This window comes from Akebia trifoliata, chromosome 15 (genome assembly GCF_017979445.1).
Source record: "Akebia trifoliata isolate Shusen 1 chromosome 15, ASM1797944v1, whole genome shotgun sequence".
NCBI lineage: Eukaryota > Viridiplantae > Streptophyta > Magnoliopsida > Ranunculales > Lardizabalaceae > Akebia > Akebia trifoliata.
The window spans coordinates 952,718-959,568 of record NC_141389.1 but is presented as its reverse complement, the minus strand read 5'-3'; positions in this window follow the sequence as shown (position 1 = coordinate 959,568).

Here is a 6,851-nt window from a genome sequence, read left to right as displayed (position 1 = left end):
GGTCAATTTTGATTCAAATATTAATTTATTATCATTCTTGATGTGTCTTAGATACCTTTATATTGTATAAAGGGAAAATTACATAAAGAGGATTAAATATTTTAATATTAAAAAATTTACCAAAAAACGATTTAAGTCGATGGATAGTCCAGCGTTTTAGTAACTCACTAGACTCGCGTCCAATATTTTAATGTGTTTTATACATTGCTTTACCAAAAATGCCCTCCAAAGGATTTAAATGAATGACAGTCCAACAAGTTACTAAAACATTGGACTGTAGAACGACTTAAATCGTTTCTGATAATATTTTGAAAAACATATTTCTTTAATAAATACCAAAATACTAAAATACTTAACACTCTTTTAGTAATTTTTCTTTATATAAATTTTATTTAGCAATTTCAACTCTAGGCTCAATTTTAGGTCAATTCATTTTTATTTATTTTTTTGTTTGTCGTGGGTATCCCCACCCTTCAGGTGAGACTAGTCTCACGGTCTCACATACCGCCCCCTCAGAAAGTCCTATGTGTAATTGGTTGAGTCGAGGGTCAACCTGACCCTGGAGGGTGGCCCCAAGGAATTCATTGCTTCATAGGGTTTCAAATCTTGACCTACTCTTCCTGAGGAATTTATCAAGGCTCGGCTTGCCACTAGACCAACCCCTTGGGGTTGGGTCAATTCAAATACTAAATCAACCTTTCAGAAAAGACATCATCGTCATCATATTGTATCTTAATTATCTAAAGTCAATTGGACAAATCATGTTCATCCATTCAATTTTATTTCAAAGAAAAAAAAAAACCTTAAAGATAATGAACAAAGACATATTTCATGTGCAACTATCCATCATGATTCATCTCTTTTTGTGTCATTTGCATCAGCAGTTATGTGTATGACACAACAAGGTTGTGGTGTACCTATGGTGCATTAAATTTAGGTTTTCTTGGAGTTTTCCTAATGTTTGATTACTTTCAATCTCATGGGATGGGATAAAGAAAAAAGAAATCCCAAAAAAAAAAAGAAAAAGAAGGCAAATGGGTATTGAGTGGAGAACTTGTACTCCTTGTAGTTGAGTTGCAACTTGACTTCCACTCTTAGTTGCACACCACAAAACACATTCTATGAGAACCCTCAAACTTTTGAACCCTTTGGCCCACATTTTTATAGATCCACAAATCGAAAATCAGTTTAATTGGTGTCTTCTATCCTTTAGATTCGAGAGTATTTCATTCCATTCCAATCCGATAACTTTGGACCTGATAAAATGCGAGAAATGATGTAAATTATATTATATATTTTACGTAAATATATAAAGTTCATTATACTTGTATATCAAATTGGATTTGATACTGATCCGATAAAAACCTAGTCGGACAAGACCCTGGTTCGATTTATTGTCTGACTCATGATGGGAAGAAATGCTCAGTTCCAAAGTTGGTAAATCACCAATCGAGCTGTGTGTGTTATTGTAACCACAATGACAAAATCGAGATTCGGGAATAATTCGACAAGAGAAAGGTTCAGAAAAAAGTCGAGAAAACATCTGATAAATTAAAAAATAAATAAAAAATAGTATTAAAATATACATTAAATAAAAAAATAATACTTAAAAATATTAAAAACAAAAATAATCCGTGATCACCAATCAGAATCGAACTATGTCGGTTATTGTAACAAAAAATAAAAAAATAAAAAAAAGTGTCCACGTGGCACACAAATGAGACATGAATTAGAGTTACAATCCAAGTATAGGGTGTATAAAAGCTATATTTTGAGGGAATTATTACAAAGAAGTGTACATGGGAAGACAGACAAATTGCAAAGTGGCTTCTAAGCGAACTTCTCGTGATGAAATCCTTCCATACGTCTCTTTCTTTCTCATTTGCTTTGTCTCTATCTTCCCAACTTGCAAGCTAATGATGCAAGCACTAGGGCTGTCAATGGATCGGGTCATACCCAAAGTCTGATCCATTTTGATATGATAACTTTGGGTCTAGATCGATATTTTATATTCCAATAAGGTTTCGATCTGATATCTTATTGGATCGGATCTGAAACAATCATGTCCCGATTTTCAGATCTAATAATACGTTAAAAAGTATTTAAATTATATTATATATTTGTTAAGATGTATAAAGTTTATTTAAATTTTGTATATAAAATCGGGCTTTGCTCGATCTGATTGTTAATGGATCGGGTTTGGATCTTAATATTAAGTTTCGATAACGACCCGATCCTCATTGGATCGATACCAAATCTACCGTGATCTGATCCATTTTGATATGATAATTTCAAGTCTGGATCGACATTTTATATTCCGATAAGGTTTCGATCTAATATCTTATTGGATCGGATTTGAAACAACCATGTCCCGGTTTTCAAATCCGATAATACATTAAAAAGTATTTAAATTATATTATATATTTCTTAAGATGTATAAAGTTTATTTAGATTTTGTATATAAAAGCAGGCTTTGCCCGATCTGAGTATTAATGGATCGGGTTTGGATCCTAATATTAAGTTTCGATAAGGACCCGATCGTCATTCGATCGATACCAAATCAACTGTGATCTGATCCATTTTGATATGATAACTTTGGGTCTGGATCGATATTTTATATTCAGATAAGATTTCGATCTGATATCTTATTGGATCGGATTTGAAACAACCATATCCCAATTTTCAGATCCAATAATACATTAAAAAGTATTTAAATTATATTATATATTTGTTGAGATGTATAAAGTTTATTTAGATTTTGTATATAAAATCAGGCTTTGCCTGATCTGAGTGTTAATGGATCGGGTTTGGATCCTAATATTAAGTTTCAATAAGGACCTGATCCTCATTGGATCGATACCAAATCAACCGTAATCTGATCCATTTTGATCTAATAACTTCGGGTCTGGATCGACATTTTATATTCCGATAAGGTTTCGATCTAATATCTTATTGGATTGGATTTGAAACAACCATGTCCTAGTTTTCAGATCCGATAATACATTAAAAAGTATTTAAATTATAATATATATTTGTTGAGATGTATAAAGTTTATTTAGATTTTGTATGTAAAATCAGGCTTTGCCCGATTTGATTGTTAATGGTTCAAGTTTGGATCCTATCTTCTCACACAACCATTTGCACGAAAAGGATTTTCTTAGGAAAATGTATTTTCCTACACATTTGATTACATTTTTATTTATTTATTTAAAAAAAACCATTTTGGGAAAGTGAATTTCTAGCTAACACTTTCATCACAATTTCCCCCACACCCAAATCTTAAAAACCAAATCTCTTTAGACATTTTCCTATGTTCAATCAAACATGGGTAAACATTTCCTTATGAAATGAATTTTCCTGAAAAGTTATTATCTTTTGAAAATGTTTTTCTCACAAATCATACAACTGTAGATTATAAAAAAAAAAAATAGATCTTCTACAATTACACGACAATGGCAACGATATATTTTTGTGATCAAAAAAAAAAAAAAGATCTATAAAACAAGCATGATTTTCCATCTCATAAGAGGTAATTCCAACTACATGTGTTAATGGGCCGGGCCAAACTGACGAGCTTTAAAAACAATTATTATGGGCCACGCTTAGCTGTATTTATTAGACTTACTTTGACAATCCATTGGATAAATGGTCTAGGATTGATGAGAACTTTTAACCAAGCAAGGCTAAGCCCATCTTAATTTATCAGCCATGCCCATTACACCTACTATTGGATTGGGGATTAGGGCTGGAATGTATAGGCCCACGACAAGTCAGGGCGGGCTTGTGCACTGGGAACCGTAGATCTGCGCTCCTCGGGATACATGGCTACACTTCCCTGTAAAAAGTGTATCTCGAGGGAACCGTGTATCCCAAGGAGTGAAGATCTACAGTTCCCGAACTTGCCATGTCAGGTAGTCTATTGAGTTTGCCACGTGGGGAGTAAGATTATCACAACTCTTTTTTTTTTTTTCCCAAAATCTCCTAGTGTCATTTTTCTTAGGGGAAGTCAAAATTTTCAGGAAAATAAATTTTCTGCAAAACACACTAATCGTAATAAGTAACTTTGATCGCAATTTTTTTATATCCTCAAACCAAAAATCAGCCTATTTAAATGATTTATAGCCATTGGATTGGCTCTCGATTACAGATCAAAGCCACTGAGTTGGTGAGTCATATTTACATGACTAATTAATGTGAAAAATCTTAATGATTAACCCTACATGAAATCACATTCTTCGCTAATAGAAAACAACAAAATGAAATAAGTCATGATTTTCTGACTCAAGTATTTTCACTCGGTCTAATGTGACAAGGGTACAAAACCATTGATCATTTTCTTCGGGATACACAAGGGAAAAAAATCAACGGTTCTGTGCCCTTATCATGTCAGACCGAGTGAAAATACTCGAGTAAGAAAACCTTTAACGAAATGAAATGGCAAATATAAGAAGAGTTTGTACAATTAACGGCATCGAAACTGTCATCTTCACAGAGATCATCGAAACACATCAACCATCTGATTTAATCAGGGCCATTGGATTGTTTACGATCGTTTCTTCATCTTCAAATCGGACGGATGTCGTTGTTTACACAATCGTAAGATGAAGGAGATAATAGGGAGAGAGAATGGAATAAAAAGAATTAAACACAAGTAATTAAGGTAATCCATTCTATAATAATCTAAATGACCTTAAAAAACATCCCTATTTAAAGTGGTAAAATAAAATTCTCTCTTGGTCTAGAAAAATTGATAAAAAAAAAATAATTATAATATAGGAAATTTACGATACTCTTCGAAGCATGGAAGATGGTGCTCCCAACAATTGTAGACCGTCGAATTTGGTTTGTGGGTTACATCTTATGATGGAAGATCATGAAATAACAGATCAAACAAACAATTGGGTTTTAATCATTATAGATGTACAGATCTTGAGAAATGTCTGGTCACATCTAGGCCGTTCGATGTGATCAGTGGTCCTTATTTTTAGACTGGACCCAACACAAATGGTGATTTAGAGGGATCAACGGTTGGAATTGATCCATCAATAGGCCTTGAAACATCAAACAAGTGTTTGCTTGGGGTATTATAAAGATTCTCCTCACAATGTTAAAGGCGTTGGACCAGTTCAGTTTTGGTTTAATGAAGAAAAAAATATCGTGAAAACCGGTGGATCATTATGTTTTGAGAGCTGCTACTGCCACATCAACTTTTGCTAACGCCACCCCAACTGTGTGTAATTTTATAGTGATTTATCATAGGAATTGGTGTGGCGTTAGTAAAAGTTGGTTTGGAAATAGCAGCTCTCTGTATATTTTCTCTTCCCTTTTATTTGTCCACTCCTTTATCTATTTATTTTATTTTCAAAACTCAATTTTGTGAAATTTTAATATTAATATGATTGTCATAAAAAATCCTGAGAAAAATAATTTTCCTAGGAAAATGTACTTGAGGATGCATTTCGTCGAAAAATTAAAATTTAGCAAAATATATATATCTTTCGACCAACCTTCAGAAAAATGATTTTTGAGGAAGTAGAAGATGATGGAATTTTGTGTAGAAAATTTGATGATTTTTTACAACGAGTTAAGGTGAAGTTGAAGAAGATATATCAGATAGATTATTAAAAATAAAAAAAACCAAAGAGGTTGAAGGGCTTGAAGAAGATAGATTTTCGAGAGAAAAATGAAGTATTTGTTTATTAGTAGTTGAAGATAAGAGCATTTAGGTAATTTTCATTAGTCTGTAAAAGAAGACCAAAGTCAAAGGCGGCATTTCAGCAGTTTGAAACATGTAGGGAGTGCAGACCTATGTTACCTGATCCCTGGGTTCACTCGGTTCAAATTCAGATTTATTGTTTGTGGTTCACCACTTGAAAACAAACTCGATTCGTAGGGGTAGACAGAGGCGATGGCGTTTGAAGGTTGAAAAAATGAATAGGGCAAAAAAGATGAAGGTAGTCGTTGCTTTTCATCAATTTATTAATAAAGACCAAGGTCAAAAGGGTATTTTATCAATTTAAAAAAATTGATGCATTAAATGGTAAGATGAACATGTCGGGGGTCTCTCTCCTTAGAGTCACGTCACTTGTTATTGGTTCGATTTAAATTCCATTTCAGAAGAATCCGCATTCATGTAGCATAGATTTCAACAAAACAAAATAATAGAGGAGATCCTCTTCTGAGATCACATTCCTCTTCTTTATGTCAAATCAAAGCTTTAATAATACGATCCACACATCATTCCATGTATTTTCATCCTTAAAAGCATTCCCATACCAACGGGACAATGCGATGAGAAATAGTGGATAAAATTGAAAATTTGAGCCAAATTGAGATATGTGGTTTTCAAATAAGAAAGGATTTTGGAATATTTTTAATTGGAAAAGAACTATCTTGAAGACAATTGCATGTTCACTGTAAATGCAAAACCTTGCACTACCTTGAGATTTGTGATCATATATTTTTTTCACGAGTCGTTCTCAGAAGTCAACGGATCCCAACCCATATCTAAATTATAAAAAAATTAATTATCCGAATCAAAACATACAAATCCCGATTGCTTGTTTGAGTTTTTGTTTTTTTACTCGATCGAGATTTTCAAAATATATTTCAAGACATCTAGTTTATCTTACGAGATGATGTGAACATTGAGACACCGTGTATATCTGTATCGTTGCTAAACGAGACCGATATGACTCGTGCAAGTCATCTCAGTCTTAGACAAAATTTAAAATCATGTTGGAGATGAAATTGGTCTCAATCGGCATTATGAAAATGTTTAAAAAAAAAAAAAAATTCATGAAAAATAAATAGAATCTAAAGTGTATAGGAGCCGTTATAACTGTTAACGG